The following is a 17,515-nucleotide window of genomic DNA, read 5'->3' on the forward strand; positions in this document are numbered from 1 at the left end:
ACTGAAACATCTGTGCCCAATTTCCTACAGTAAATAAAATATGCATTGTTACAAACTTCTATAAAGAACCCAGTTTACCTGAATTTTCCGGAGTTACTAGCAGTTCTTAATTACTTATCAACATGTAGAGGGGGTAGGAGATGTGTACATTAAATGTGATTTCAGTGTTAAATAATTGTTTGTTCAGCCACGGTAATTCTTTTCCTTTGTGCTCACAGCATATCACACCAATGGGGAGCCTGTGTCAAGCCCCCGCTTATAATAAAAGTGTGCCCTCGGTCTCGCTGCCTTTTTTCATTAGAGCTTTATCTCACCCAAAAGTGCTATTTCATTAGCAGTTTACCTTTTCCAGCAGCTGGAAGGGCAGCCCAGCAACAAAATCACACGTACTGCCATGTTTGTCTACCTGATGGAAAACATACAGTTCTGGATGCATTCATTCACACACACATTGGAAATGCTTTCAGGAGCTCAGTATTAAAAATAAAAAAAAAATAAAAAAAAATACAGACACTTACTGTAAGAATGACATTGAACATAATGTGTTGTTTTCTTTTAAAATTTCACCATGGTGATTTGAAGTTCACCATGGTGATTTGAAGTTCACCATGGTGATTGTAAGTGTATTTACTGCGCTAGTAATATTAGGTAGAGGATACTCTGTAATCCCTTATAAAAGGTAGAGTATCCTCTACCTAATGTCACTGTACAACTGGGGTTGGGTGGCTGTGATGCTAATTAATAAGATGACATTCATACTCGAATAGTGTTTCCCAGCTTTCTACCTGGATTACCTGCATTAATAACCCAAAGCAGATGCACGTGTGTGTTTGTGAAACAACACCATGCACACAATGCTGCGCTGTATTCAATACTCTAGCTGCACCTTGGCTGGTTAATTAGATTTCATATCGCTCCATTCTCAAATGTACAACCCTTTAGTTCAGTTTACCCTGTGATAGCTGACAGTCTTAGATTAGGTTCTCTTATTATTAATTTCGTTCTCAATATCGCCACCTAGTGGATGTTTTCAGTTAAAAAATACTCTTCAGCATAAATGTCTCTGCACTTCATTAAACTTACCTTTTAATAATAATAATAATAATAATAATAATAATAATAATATAATGTTTTTTTAAATAAGAATAAGAAATAATAATAATAATAATAAAAGAAATGTGTTTGTAATAGATATATATTATATATATATATATATATATATATATATATATATATATATATATATATATATATATATATATAATATATGGTATATATAGTTTTTAACACATGTGGTTATATATATAGTTTTTAACACATGTGGTTACAATGATGTTAGGACACGGTTGCATTATCTGAACACAGAGTGATGTTAATGCTGACCTCTTTCTGCAGTATTTCTAACGTAATTAGTGATTTTAATAGGCAGGTACTTTATATAAATGCACATCTTGTTTCTACTTTCCAGGGCTGTTCCAGCATTGTGAAGATAAAGGGAGCCAGCCCTTTAGCCCAGCTGTGTCACACAGCTAAAGCTATTCTAGAGCAGAGCACAGAGATGTAAGAAACGTCAGTGCAGGCAAACAGTTAAACTGAGTTCCTGCCTGCCACTGAAATGTATCACTGCCAGCGGCAGCGTACGTATTCTCTGATGCTGGCTGGGCATTGTTAACAGTGATTGTCATCTAATTAAATCGTGGCTCATCACAAGAGCTGCTGTTTATGCTGAGATAAGCATCAGGAGTCTGCTGAAGCCTTCCCCAGATCAATGAAGATGCTCCCTTTAGGATTACGAATCATTGGAGGGTTGCGCAGGGCACCCGATTTAATTAGGAGGCAATGCTTATTTCTACCACTTTTACTTTGTTTTTAAAGGTTTAATGCAGGCATTCTGTACGATTTGCAGTTAATTGTTTTCCCCAGTCCATCTTCCTTAAGAAAATTAGAATCAACATGTTCTGAGTGAAAGAAGATAAACCACTAGGCTGCATGTGTTCTGTTCCTGATATGCTAAAACTCTTGCCGCTATAGTCACATGCATGTTTTGGAGATACAGTAGAGCACATGCAAAAAGTATTGTACATCTGATAAGACACAGTCAGGCTGGCTTTTCCATGAAAACCAGTCTGTGTTACAATGGATTCAGCAGGAGTTCCAGTGTATCATCTTGACCAGTAAGGTAATAGGGTTGTGGGGTATTTTAGAGGACAGAAGCCATTCACTGTCAGGTAAGCGTGCAGAGAAGACTGCCTCCATCTTCTTCTTCTTCCTCTTCTTCTTCTTCTTCTTCTTCTTCTTCTTCTTCTTCTTCTTCTTCTTCTTCTTCTTCTTCTTCTTCTTCTTCTTCTTCTTCTTCTTCTTCTTCTTCTTCGTTTCAAGCCCATCTGTTGTTATGAGATTCTATATAAAAAATCATACCGGTCCAGATCCAGACTTCAGCTCTGACTAGTATAGACAAGCCTGGCTCCGTCATTCGGACTTGAACCTGGACACCCAACTATACAATCTGGAACTGGAATCAGCAGGTTTTGCTCTTGCAGTTGGAGTAAAACAACCATTTACTGTAAAGTGTTAAAGTGGCAGATTTTAGGTGACTGCAGTTTTGCCAGGGAGTTTCTATTCCAGCCAATCGTACAGCGTGTGTTGGTGACTCCTCTGTATGTTATCCACACAGTCGAAAGTTACCAACACTAGTAAAAGGGTTAGAAAAAAAAACAACTTAACAACAACACCTCCAAGCATTAAAGTGATTTAAAAAAGAGAATAGAGGTGATTGGGTAACCTTGCTGTTTGTGTCACCTCCTCTCACACCAGCAAGCAAACATTCACATACAGAGCCTACACCAAAAAAAAAAAAAAGAATCAGTGAGGTTGAGAGAAGTGATGTGAGTTTACAAAGCTGCTGTCAGAAACATTGCAGCGCTGTGCGTTCAGGGGAAACACAAACCTTGACTACCTCGACTGTCAGCAGCTTTCACAAATAACACGGTCTGCAATGAAGTGCAGGGGAGGAGGTGGGAAAATAACCCAAGAGAAAAACCCATTACAGAACAGCTGTCTACAAAGTAAAGCAGCACGCGGGCGGGGGATCGATGTGCGCGGGGGGTTAAATCTATTTCCTCACTGTGTTCCTATTTCACACTTTAATGGCGTTTTAATGCGACTGTCACCCGGCCCCCAGTCCATGTCAGACAGGTAGAGTCTTTTACAGAGCAGGGAGAGGGAGCCTCACTGCACCAGAGCCCAACTCACAAGCAACATCTTATTTCTCACTGAAAACATTTGTCACTCCCAGAAGAGTAGATATGTGTGTGCAAGAGCAAAACTAGCCTTTTGTATTTAAGGCAACAGCACAGTACACCGTATCTTTAAAAGACAGGTAATAGACTGAGTAATTGAGTGCCCCTCAGTGTAGTCCTGGTCTTTGATGTCAGGTGCATGGGTTCAGATCAGACCCTGAAAACAAGTTGAAGGAGTGGATGGTTCTTGCTGGCAGAGATGGGAGGAGATGCCATCCAAGCTGTCTCATTCTATTGCAAAAGATTAAAAAAAAAGGTTTATCGCTGTGTGGTTTATGCATTGCAGGATATGACATGTGACATTTATTGAAGCTGACATGTTTAGCCAGAATAGCACTTATAAGAGGGGCTAAGTGCCACAGTGGGTTAATGCATGCCCTTGTGTTTTACCTGAAGTCCTGCGCTCAGTTCCGGCACTAGTGTTGTGCATATGTTGGGCTCACCAGTCCTTGCCTCACGCACACTTTGGCCCAAAAAGCTGCCTCTGCCCGGGGGGAGGCCCAGGACTTTCATTTAGTTCAGGATTGCCTCCATCGCTTACTACTGTATACTACTAATGCACAACAAACACAACACATTAAGAACACCATTTCTACTCATTCACACCAAAACGTGTTGCAGTTGTTCCAACCCTTTATGTCCCTTTATGTAAATATGTATTTGTAGATATGTAAGTCGTTTATACAAGAAATGTAATCCCAAACTCTTTTACAATTACGAATCATCATTCGCACACATGTTTTGGCGAGCGCAGCAGAACAGTTCAGCAAACCAGTTTCTCTGTGGCGGTGGGCTTGCCTATCAGGAGTTCAGTACACACTCTGAGCCATGGTACTGCATTCTCCAATAAACTTTTCCTATGATTTCTTCAGGGCTGCTCTCTGCACAATCAAGTCTTTTCCATTCACTCCTTGCTACATTGAATGCATGTGTGACACTGAAAGGCTCTGTCTGGTGCGACATTAAGTTATTTTACATTCGTTCTGCTGGTTCAGTGTTATTACAGCTGTTACAGAATCCTGACAAAGAGGGTGCATTCCTCTTTATGTGCCAGAATAATTGCTTTTTAACTGCGTCTCACTACTGTAGCTATGGTAACTCCTAATGCTCCACAGAGAAACACTTGTTATTTCCTAGCCTTTCAAAAAAAAAAAAATCATACAAATTCTATGAAGTAACAAAAAAAAAAAAGAAGAAATTTCGCCTCAGACGGCTGAAAAGAATTAGCACAGTAGTGGCTCCTGTTGCTTTGTAGATAACAGAAAGACCCCTTTCTGTCCATGTGGCAGCATATTGAAAAAGGAGGGCTCTACTTGGATGAAAGAAGTGTCTGTTACAGCGCAAGTGTGCCTCAATCCCGGTTTAGTCTTCGCCAGGGTCAAGCTGTTTACAATCCTGCCATTGTTTGAACTAGAAGTCAATGTGGAACGCAATTATCATATTAAAGTCCTGTAAATGATGACCCGGGAAATATGAAGTTTATAACAGTTAAGACAGCTCCAAGGCTGTAAATCACCATTATAAAGCCTTGATTCAGGCTGTGCAGCCGTGTGTATCAGTAGAAAGGGTGGTTGAGGACTCAGAGAGAGAAAAAAGCCATTAGCAACTGTTTTTAATTGAGTCCTGTGCTAAATTGGACAATTGTATAGACTCCTGTGGGCAAGGTTGGTTCAAAATAACTTAGATAATGTTCTTATCAATGGAGGGTTAATTGGTGCTAATAGGCTACAAGTCTACATCGGCCTTGCATGAAAATACTTTTCTTCCTTGTGCCTGTGGTGCAGCGAAGTGAAGCTTTTATTTATTCGGTCGGCAAAATGAAGCAACGCTTTGTAATGAAATTGAAAATGTGGGTTATCAATTTATTAATGTATTTGTTGGTGTTGTTTTCAGGACACACCTCAGTTGTTAGTAGACTCACGTGTGTAGATGGTGCACAGAGGAGGTATGGAATAAACTTGTTTATTTTTTGAGTAGTAAGTAACTTATTGTAAGAGCTAAACTAGAAAAGGCCTAAAACCTGTCGCCAGGCACATCCAAGCAGTTGAATCCTAATGGCTGTTTTCACAGACCCTGATTAGCATGACCTTCTGTTACCTTGGGGTTAGATTTTAGAGCATAGTCTTTAACCTTTTGAGGTGCAGAGGCCATGTGTCTCTCATAAATACAATGCTGCTTACTTTCTTATTTTTGCAATGAGGTGCACGAAACAGGGCTTAACATTTACTGACAGGTTGGATGTGGTCATCCGTATTTCCAGTTTCATCCTTGTGATACTTGAGCCACTCTCAAATGTGTATAACACTATAACACAAGCTAATGCAGTTTTAAAATGGAGAATGACTGGACTGTGCAGAAGACTGTGCAGGATCTGGGAGGAATATATCGGTCAGTCTGTACAGCAGAGAATCATTTGGAAAGAGAAGAACACATGTATCAAATGAATTAAAACAATGAGATGTGTCTCCACATTCCTGTATTAGGATGCATGCATTAGGGACCATTTGCCATACCAATACTTGCCTTTAATTCCCACCTGCTTCCTACTATGCCTGCGTTCCCTGATGCTGTATCACAAATTGTACAAACACTGCACGAGGTAACATATTCTGGCTTGATTCTTGTTTAGAAGGAGCGGAGAATGAACAGTAGAGTGCGCCCTTAGCTAGGCATCGACACAGCCAGTGCTGCTGAAGAGAGAGAGAGAGAGAGAGAGAGAGAGAGAGAGAGAGAGAGAGAGAGAGAGAGAGAGAGATCTCTATTGGAAATGTGTTCTGTCCTTCCAACTCCTCCAACGTCAGACCTCGAGGGGGCAATCTATCTGCCTGTCTAATCCGACTGCCTCTGTGTACCAAAATGCTGCTCGGCTGCTTTCAGGAGTCGTGCTCCAGTCGAACCGCAATAAGATCACAGCACAGGAAGATACAGCCTTGATTTTAGTCAGCGTGCCCTGTTAATCCACTGGATTGTAGTGCCCATTGCATTAATAAGAACAAAGAGGCTCTTTATAAAAAATGTCACACTGACCAATACGTCTCAACAGATAGCATCTTCTCAGATGTTGGGTGTATGTGCAATTTCTTTTTTCCAATGCAGTGTTTACAAAAATACTACATTGTTTAAAACACAGTGGTTTATAAACTTGTCTGTGTTTTTAAGTCAGTGTGTGGCAATCGTGCATTTTACTCATCTTTACTCAGGGTGGTGGACTATGTGTTAGGAAAGGCAAATCCAGCTCCTTGCTGTCTGATGTGTTATATCCAACTAGCTTGTAGGCCAATCAGTAGCTCTTTAATTCTATAAAGAACTGTATAGCCAGAGGCAGTGGCCGGGGTGCAAGCCTGTAACCTCAAACTTACCTTCAAATGAGATAGGCTGCCATAAGTGGGTCAGTTTAGATTTAGTCGTACTTATAAAGCTGGCATTTCCTGCAGTCACTCTTACTAGAGGTGAATCCTCCCAGGGTACTGTAGGTTTACCAAAGCGAAGGCCATTGACAAGTCATCTTTAATGTTCTTTTCCCTGTTCCCTCTCTGCTTCGTTACACAGTGAAATGACTCTCTGGTGATGACATGGCTCACCCACTACCTTGATTTAGAGATCACAATTCAGTTTCTCGTATGGTAACTTTGGGTCCTCTGAACTCTGTAAGACTTCCTAAGTTTTGTAGTTATCGTTCTGGCTCCCGCTGAGAATGCCAGCACTCGATTAATTGAACAGAGAACCCGCTAATTAACAGTGTGCTCCGCAGAACGGGAGGGCGTCTGAAGTTACCACTGAAGAGGGCCGACAGGGGAAGGCAAAATAATTGGCGTGAAAAAAATTTAATAAAATCCTGTGCTTGTAACAAAGAGATTAATTTTGTAGCTTACAGATTCAGCTAATAGGTTCACTTGTAGTTACCCTCATCACAGTGATCCTCTCAGCCTGTGTCGTTACCACACTACATACCTCCCTGCTTTCTGGCTTACATTTAAAAAAGAAAGCAAACTTGTAAAATTTATATTGAACAACATAGCACAATTCTAATTCTTAAACATTTTAAGTGTGAAATATTAGCTTTTTACCTTTTTTGGATTGTTTTAAAAAGCACAGTATAGAGTCGAGGATCCAGGAGTCTAAACCAGACTGGCAATATAAATCAAACATGATTTTTTTAAGTATGTGTCAGATGCTGATTTGGGTTTTGCAGGCTGCAGGATTTGTTTTTAAATCAGGCAAAGCAAGACGCTTTTCCTGCACTCGTTTTCATGTGTTGCAATGCATCCTTGATACTTGCAGGGTGTGTGGGTCTATTACACAGAGGACCAGACTACTTCCACCCCTACTAGTTTGGTTACTTGAGGTTACACTATACAGAGAACACATGCTGTCATACATGTGCGAATGTGAGTGCATGAGAAAACTCAGATAAAAGTGATACAAATTAAAGCTGGCTACTTAACATCTATCATACGCCGATAAAAACGAATCAGGGTTCTCCCTCTCTATCTCTATTTCTATTTGTATTTGTTTTAGTGCACGCACACACACACAAGCATGCAAGCACGCACACACATGCACACGCACACACACACACACACACACACACACACACACACACACACACAGACGCACACACACACACACAAACATACACACACGCACGCACGCACACACTCAGCCTCAAACCATCTCTGACTTCTTTGTATTTGTATTTACACACACCTTACCTTTTAGATACCCACTCTCCCAGTTCCTTACAGCCCCGTGATCTTGGGCAGTGCCAGGGGTGGTTGGGCTCTGCCTCTTTCTCTCAGACACTCAGCTGGAGGAAAAACAAGTGCACCCACTTGGCAGATCACGCCTGACTGCCCCCTGACTCTCAGGGTTAAACTGATGTCTGGGTCATGTACAGTCCTGTAACCTAGTTTCAGGAGACAGAAGCCTGACAGCCATTAATCGCTGGAGTAGAACAAATTCATTTCCAGTGTCTCCGAAGAGATAAAACAAAACAATAGGTTACGAACAAGGTTTAATCTGCAATACAGCAAAGGTAACATTTACAGTATAGTTGAATCTTTGTGCTCTGTTTCATTGTTATTGTTTTACAGTATTTATATTGCGTGCCACCTTTAGGGATGTATTTTCAAATGACGAATACAGCCTTAATGTAACATCTCTTTTTTTAACACATCTGCTATGTATTGCAAACGGATGTAGTTGTATAGTGAATAATGCATAACAAAACCTTATTTGCAGCAGTTAAGTAATGCTATGTAAATCAACTTGTCAGTGTTAACAAACATTAGTTTAAGTGTCACAGTTCAAAGTTTTTTTTTTTTTTTTTACTTTAAATCAATTGCTGACATGACTTTTTTGTTTCACATAATGAATTTATACTAAAAGCAAAAATAGACCTAAACAGAAAACATCGGCCTTTGAGCAATGTTAATATTGGAGCAATGATTAAACTGGGATCTCATAATGGGGACCTTGTATTTTTTTCCTTATATTTCTATAGAAAATCTCTGGAAACCCACAGAAGAAAAGCCTTGATTCTAAGAATGAACAGCCCACTTAAAACCAAGGATGGAAATAGGCATGAAGGGCAGCATTCATTTGAGTGAAGAAGTTACTGTATCTTCAGTAGAATTCTTCTGCTCTCTGGTTTTCTCCTGTTATTATTCAGGGGGAAAGTAATTATTCCTAGAAAATGTCAATCTTTTTTAAATTCAGTTTTTCACTGTACCAAATGTGTGTGATGGTAGCACTAGCGAGCTGAAATTAAAATTATAAATACTGCTTGCACACATTTTAATCACTCCCTCTACAGTATGGTACAGTCAGCTGGAACGCACACTGACTGCTAGATCAAAATTACTCAACTTTTGCTTCAGTAAATACAAAATAGTAATAATTAAAAAAAAAGATCGTTGTGACTAGTCTGGTGAAGACAGGTGGTGGGAGTCCACTCATGTCAGAGTATCTTGGAAAGGCAAAGAAACTCACACACCGGGAAAGACTGGACCTGGTTTTAATGCAGGAGAGGATTCGACTGGGGGAGGAACCTTCGCTGTGCAGACCGACCCACGGCAATCCCTCAGATACATATTTAACTTAGTGTTCCGATTATGTGAGAGATTCAGATCGTTTGTCTTGTTAACAACAGCCAGAGAGAGAGAGAGAGAGAGAGAGAGAGAGAGAGAGAGAGAGAGAGAGAGAGAGAGAGAGAGAGAGAGAGAGAGAGAGAGAGAGATAGAGCGAGAGAGAGAGGTTATTTTTTCAGGGTTTCCTGAGGAGAGTTTTGATATTTTCTTCCTCTAGCCAGACCTTTCTTCCAGAATATTTTGCTAATTTCCTCGCGCTGTCTGCAGCTAAATCTGTGCTATCAGATCCCATGGGGTTATTTTTTTTTTTTTCTTAAATGGGAGGATACTGCGAGAGAAACCCAGCTGTAGAAAGCTTTAGGAAATTAGCCGAAACCCCCTAGGAAGAAATGGCTTGCAGCTTTGAGCACAGGAATATCATACAATACAGACTTGTTGTTAATTAGTTCCATAGCATGGTTACCGCACCCATATGCAAGAGCTGTGGTAAACCACACAGATTGAATTCAGGCCTCTCCAGTTAGCAGGTAATGGGGATAATATGCTACCTGCGGTTAGTAATGTGGGCTTCAAGCATTCATGTTGCATTCCAGTTGAACTGCTATAAAGCAGGGGCATTCCATTGGGCACACGTCATTGCCCACATGGTTATAGATGAGAAACACCTGCCTATAGGAGTTTGCAATCTAAATCAAAGGTTGATCGAGTAGGAGTCTAGCTGCCACTTGTTAGGGCATTTCACTTCTGTGTGTAACTGTATTAATTCATGGGGACCCAGAACATCCCAGGCAAAACTAAGCAAGGGGAGAAACCATTAGCAACGCTGTGCTGTACCCATTAAGTGGTGACGTTGAGTTTCTGTGTTAGTGACCTGTAGAAGACAAACACAGACGCGTCTTGTTTTTGCTTTGGCGGGGTTGAGCACCCTCTGCCTGGAAATGAGTGTTGATAGCTCTGTAGGGCAGTGAGACAGTAGTGAGGCTACCACAGCCAGCCTCCCTGTCTGGCACTTAGTCAAGGACACCAGTCCTGAACTGCTGAATGTCACATGTGGCTCCCCTTTCTGACAACTGCTGTAGTTCATGTAGAGATAAAGCTAGAGTATTGCAAGTCATGTTTTATTCACACATTTAAATGAGGCTGCAGGGACCGCACTAGCAGCGGCTTGGGGTAACTGTTTCCTTTAAATGTCTTCCTCTGGAGCTCTAATTAATATACACTGCGCTCGTTCGCTGCACTCCTGACAAGGAGGCGTGTGGTTATTGTACAGTACATAGAAATGTGGACTGTTATCTGCTAGATAAGGAAGTCGCTCTCAAGAGAAATGATGTAGTGTAGTGCGCTGTCAGTCATCTTTCTTTCTTTTCTAAAGGTACTATCCCTTTACTCATCACAGACATGTCACAGCTGCTGCCTGTAGGATGATACCTGCTGTATCTTCTCTTATTCTCATTTCAGCAGTATACTGCCAGCAGGGTATCGGCATGCAATTACAGTAGTAGACATTATGAGTTGTTTTCATAGATGTCCCCTGAAGTCAACTGAAAGACACTCCTATTACTTTGAGGATCTTTTACTTAAAGCCAATAATGCATATATAAATGCATTATAAAGGAATTTATAAAGGGCATTAGACAGTTTTTAATAATAATAATAATAATAATAATAATAATAATAATAATAATAATAATAATAATAATAATAATAATAATAATAATAATAACAGGCGTTATCAATACAATATTTTTTTTTTCACATTTTGAAGACACAGTATTTAAAAAGTTTGAAATGACTAACATTTCTAGAGAAACTCTCAGGTAAACTCGACAGCACCTCCCAGACTGCAAGGAGAGGTACGTTTAAATGAAAAATAACATTGGTAACTGCCGCTGAATGAAGATTCATTGAATGTGGGAGCTACCCCCTTAAGACCAATGTCTGCTTCACTTCTGGTGATGGTTGCAATCGTTGTTGAGGTCCATAATATATTTATATTTAGATAGGCAGTGCAAATTAGGACAGCTAAGGTGTTTAACATGTAAAAGTGTGTGCTACATAAGGCAGGCATTTTTCTTTTCTTTTTTGGTTACGTCATGTCCTTTGATGCCGGGACAGAACTGTTCTTTGTTTTAAACAGACTGTAAGGAAAGTTGGATTTTACATTCATTAAAGCTGACAGATGCTGACCTCAGGGAGTGCTTTTAGAGTTATTTAAGCAGGATAGAGGGCGAGACTCAAAGCAGCACACCTGCTCCTCTCTCCCTGACCTCTTTACAGCGAGCTGTCTGCCGTACAATACTAGGGCATTGCGCATACAGAGCAACAGAATCTGCAAAGGGATTTCAACCACCTCAAGGATCTAGATATGGAAGAATTTAAAGAGAGTTTTAGTTCTTCAGATGCCTCTCTGGTGAAAAAAAGGCAAGTCAGACAAAGAAATGTGTATGTTTGGACACAGTGTGGTGCAGTGGGCAGCAGAATCAAACCGCTTAATAACTAGAAGAAAAATAACTCTTAGCACCCAATATGAGACCTCCCAAAACAGATGCCGTTTTTCAGAATACATACATATATTATTGTCCAGGTGGTATTGAAGGTTACCCCAGATCAGGATATTTTACACAAGACTTAGATCTCACTTTCACTCTGAGATCAATGGTGCAATTACAGCGTTTGACCTCCTGGTGACATTGTGTTGTGAGTTAAAATAACATTGTTATGCCATTCAGCCACCAGAGGCACTGTTTACTGTTCTTTTTGTTTGTGCTCAGATTGGAAATCCATTTGTAAATTCCTGCCCATCCTTGGTAAGTCATTTCATTTGCAATGTTCATAATGCCAATGTTTGTACCAACTCTAGTGATATTTTTAACTGTTATGTACATATGATAATCAGATTGTGCCACAACATTATCTTTTGGTGATGGTATTTTTCAGCTATGCTTCACGTTTCTGAAGCTCCTAGCCTCTTAATTCCCTCTCATAGTAATACAAGTTCAGTTTTTAAATGATGTTCTACAAATTCAATAATTATTATAAAATCGCTTGAGCTGTAGCAAATGTTATAATTTTTTGTATTACTTTCTCGGACGGATTTTAACCATAAATGCGTGTATTTTGTGTGCAAAACACAAACGTGTCAGGAAGTAATTGTAAAGGCACAGATATATGCTCACAAGCTATTTTCCCGACTTAAACGTGCAAATTTATGTTAAATGGTTTTAATATGGAAAAGTAGGTGCCTTTGTGAAGCTCAACGCTCTAAACCGGGTCAGTGTTTCACACACATGTGTTCACAATCCCTTGCGGTGTTCTAGAATTGAGGATCAAAGAGGGTGAAGGGGAGGCAAAGGCCTGTCCACACAAACAGGATTTCTACAGATCATTGTTTATTCCTTCATCTCGCACTGGAACAGGTGTAGGTTGGTTAATCAAACAGATTATTGAATCTAATCCTTCTTGTACATTCATGACCCATTTATAACATTTTGAAATGAAATAAGTACAAGCATGATTTACAATCTGTATTGTAAGTACACAATCTAAGAGAGACATCTTCCCAGTTTATTTATTGTTGTATTAGCTTGTTATTAAAAACTGTTAAGATAGAGTGTAAGCTTTTCTGAGACTAGCCTTTTATCTTGATAACTAACTAGATGAAATCTATACTGGGTACATTGATGTACAATAGAACCTCAGAGTTACAAACACCAAAGTTACAAACTGACCGATCTACCGAACACCCCTCTTTCAACCGGAAGAATGCAATCACTCACCCATGACTGCAATGCAACCACATAGGCGCTCCTATAAGCAGCATGCTGGTCACGGAGAAGGCAAAATTACTGTACCAACAAATGTATCCAGAAAGGTGAGGCAGATTTCAAAGCAAGTACAGGCAATTTTACAAGGAGCATTTCGTTTTAAATGAAGCACAAAGAAGGCTGAATGTCTAAGCAAGCTACAGGAATGCATTTTCTTTAAAATAAAATAAAAGCAAGCCCACCTTGACCCACGTTTTCATGGATGTTTTCTCTACAGTTCCAATATAATTAAATGTAGCCTTTGTATTATTCTCCAGATTGACAGTATAGATAGCAGGTGTACACATTTATTAAACCATTGAAAACTCTTTTTCAGAGTTAGAGACATTTCAAACTTCCAAACAACCTCTATTCCCAATGTGTTTGGAACTCTGAGGTTCTACTGTACATTGAAAAAGAAGGGGCAAAGATTCTTGCTCAAAATTGTTTTTATAGATTTAAATACTAAATATGCAATTATTATAAATAAACATTTATAATACATAGACCTGGCAATTGTAAAAAAAAAAAAAAAAGTGAATATAATAATTCAATATTTATTTTAAATGTGTAAATAATACACATTTTTACCTATATGCAGCTTTGATAAGGCACGTTCTCTGCACAAAACAAGGGTGCAGGGAGTTCTTTATTTCTGGAATGCATTGAAGTCTATTAACTCATTTCTTTATGTCACTTGAGCAAACTGCAGTGGTACTCCTGTTTCTCATTGTGCAGCCAGGCCAATTACTTTTGATGTTAAAACGACATGACATTTGTAGTCTTTGCACTCTGGAATGACTGCACATGTTAAAAGATGCATCAACCCTTTTTTCCCTGCAAATAATTCATTATATCGACCGCAAAGGGACCTGCTTTGAACTTAAAGGCACAGAGGGATTAAATACATTCATCTTGTCATGCATTTTGGAAATGTGCATACGCGTTGTGACAAGGTATTGTAATGCATTCTTGGAATTCAATTTTTTAATGTCACTTCCCAGAAAATATTTGGGGCCAGATTAAAATCTTCAGCCCAAAGACTATAGATGAAATATCCATTCACTTTTTAATTGCCCCACCATTGGCAACTTATTGAATTCCCAAAAGGACGGCCAATAAGAAGCTACTAGAGGGGATTTCACTCAAAACAATTGCATCTCCGATGGTCTCTTATACCCTGTTACTGTTAAAAACACACAGGTATTGCAAAAACAAAATAAATAAAGAAAATGCAAACCATGCTGGCAGTCTCAAACCCACAAACTCATTTAGCCTTGGGCTCCAGCTTCATGCACACCCCAATTGTTAATTAATCAGATTATCATAATCACTCTTCTTCTTCTTCTTCTTCTTCTTCTTCTTCTTCTTCTTCTTCTATATTTGGAATGGTCCTTTTAAATCCGGACAGAGGGCAAGACTCAGAGCTGCACCCCTGCTCCTCTCTCCCTGACCTCTTTACAGCAAGCTGTCTGTCGTACAATACTAGGGCATTGCACCCTGCCCCCTTATATAATCATATTGAGAAATTTCGCCTGTGTGTTTTTTTTTTTTTTTTTTTTTGTCAAGTGATACATAACTCTGTTCAGCGCTCTAGGAGTGACATTGAGAATTTTAAACATGACCCATTGGAGAGTTCCAGTAACATAAATCAACAGATAATTAAAAAGATATGTAAATATGGAAATAAGAAGGTATGTAAATATACCTTTTACACACTAATTATGTGAAACAGCAGCTTTTCTTTCTGCACCTTTCTGTCTCTTTTTGTATCAGACCGTGTTGTCTTCAGATGATCTATAATAAAGTCATTTCCTAACAGCAGTCTAAGTGCTGATATTCTCATTGGCAGTGCATGGATTTGGTCTTGTCTGTTGGCTTGGTGGTGCATGTAGTGCCCCTGTTATTGCAATGAGCAGTACCACCCCCCCCACCCCGCCATTCAGTAGTTCTGAGCCCCCTCAACATGCTGACAGTTGTGTTATGTTTTGCAGAATTAGTGTAACAGGTGGTTTTGTGGCATAGAAAGCTGCTCCCTGATAACAAAGTTGCCCATTGCCCAACGTTATGATGTAACATGGATCAATGCCAATAGATAGCAGAATGCTCACAATATATAACATATACCAGAACTGTGTCTCCAAGTCTACTGTAAAACATAGCTTATTATAAAAAATAACAATAATAAAAAAAAACTCTGCAAAGTCTGCTTCCCCTTTAATTTATTAAACTAATAAGCTGTAGAAAAGTTCAGTTCTATTATTTTTGGAGGGGGGTTGGAAGACTGGGTTTCTTTCTAAAACCAATACAAGTGGGCTTGCCTCCCAGTGCACTAACGAGCGCCCGGTGTGCATGCGTGGATACACTCTGCGCCTCATGCCTGCTGCTTTGTTCTCTGTTTTAGCTAACTGTAACGGGTAATATGATGTATTAAATGTCATGTCGACATTGTTAGGTATGCATCTCTGTCCCATTCTAGCGCTCTGTTTATGCTTATTCAGCCCTTTGAATAATTTAGCACATTTCATATTCCAAATTACCCTGACGGCTTGACGAGGCTGCTGGCACTTCTACCAGGAACGCTCTGCGTTAGGCTGAGCTGATACCCCTTCTGCATCTGCTAATCAAAGGCACAGCACCAGTTAGGAAGTGGGTAGCGTCCCCTTTCACAGCGCTGAACCTGCTGATCTGCTGCCTGTTACTGCAACAGCATTCTGCAGCCAGTCACAGTGAGAGCATGGCACATCCGCTTCGTAAAGAGAAATTACATGAATACAATAATAGTTCATTCATTTTAGCAACAAGTCCCACTAAACAGACACTCATTCTAGGCCCAGTTGATTGGACGCCTTTCACCTCCCGTTTAAATTCTTGGCCAGGCTGGAACTGTATTGATCCTGATTGAGCTGTTTTCCATCAGGTATGAGCTGTCATGTACTCTACAGCATGCAAATGGTTTTCATAAAACCAAGTCTGCACTAAGTCCTTGATAGTTTAATGTTTTCTAGGAAGCTGCACCGTGATTTCCTTTAGCATTTTTCTTTTTTGGACACTTAGCTTCTTAGAATTCCACTTTGGGATCTGTTATGCTGCCAGTCCTAAGATTCTACTCTCCCCAGACTCGTATTTAGCTGTGAACTGCTTGACTTGAAACCGTGGGCTACAGCTTCAGTAATGAGTTAATGAAATTCCTCTTTATTGATGCTCAAAAATTGAAGTCAAAATAAGTGAGGATCCCAGTGGTGTGTCCGAGCAGTTTCTGGGTTTCAGTCTTGCTTTTTTAAGGACTGTTTGTGTATTCAGTGGATAAGCAACTAGCTGTCTTGTGTATCAAATGACTAAATACCCTCTGAGCTCTAGTGCAGTGTGATTCCCATCCATATGGCTTTCTTACACTGGCTTAAGCTTTCACTGATCAGGAAAATACCTGCCCCCTGGTGGTAATGAGAAAGAAAAACAAGGTATATCCTTTTTTTAAAAACTGGTTGATCTGCAGTGAACTGCTTTCAAAATGATACAGATACTGTAAGTTGCTGATGAACTGCAAATTACAGTTGTTTGTGTAAATATTTTTCATTGTAATTAAGTCTGTGAATACTGCTGAACTTGTGGCTGGCACTACCTATACAAATTTCCCTCAGTAAAAGCAAAGCAAAGTGTCACAAAGCATACTGAAAGCATGGTAAAGCATTGGCAAGCACTGTAAAGCCTAGAGAGGTGTGGAATAGCATATACCACGATAAACCAGGGTAAACTGTGGGAAATGCATAGTATAACCATGGGAAACATGGGAAAACTACAAAAACACAGTGCAAACAAAATGGGGTCAGCTTTTATAAGGGCTCACTGTGAGAAAACTTTTGAGGAGCCCAATAATGAAAACATGTGTTGGTTTTTCTGTAGTTGAATTTAAGTTGCCGTGTTTATTAAAGAGGTAAACAAAATAACTGAAAACAATGCAGTCAGCAATGATATAAGTTAAAAAGGATAAAACACTGCAATATTTTACAAGTTCCATATACAGTGCATTCATAGAGTCTCTTCAGTAGTGCTAGGGGCAGTGACATTAGCTCACAGATCCCTTCATATTTGGTTGTATGTTTCTTGTTAAATCCCTGTGTTGATGATTTTAATATTTCTAAACGATAGATTACCACCTACACTGGTGAAGAAAGAAAGGATGCCGGCTCCTCCTGTCATTACAATTTAAAGGTCAAGTGAAGTTCCAGGGCTGCTTGTTACAACCAGATGGTTTAAGTAAAGTGTTTCTTTGTGGAGGTCAAACGAGAACGAAAGAGAATGCATTAATCCCATCAGCAGGCAC

The sequence above is a fragment of the Polyodon spathula genome, chromosome 24 (genome assembly GCF_017654505.1).
Source record: "Polyodon spathula isolate WHYD16114869_AA chromosome 24, ASM1765450v1, whole genome shotgun sequence".
Taxonomy (NCBI): Eukaryota; Metazoa; Chordata; class Actinopteri; order Acipenseriformes; family Polyodontidae; genus Polyodon; species Polyodon spathula.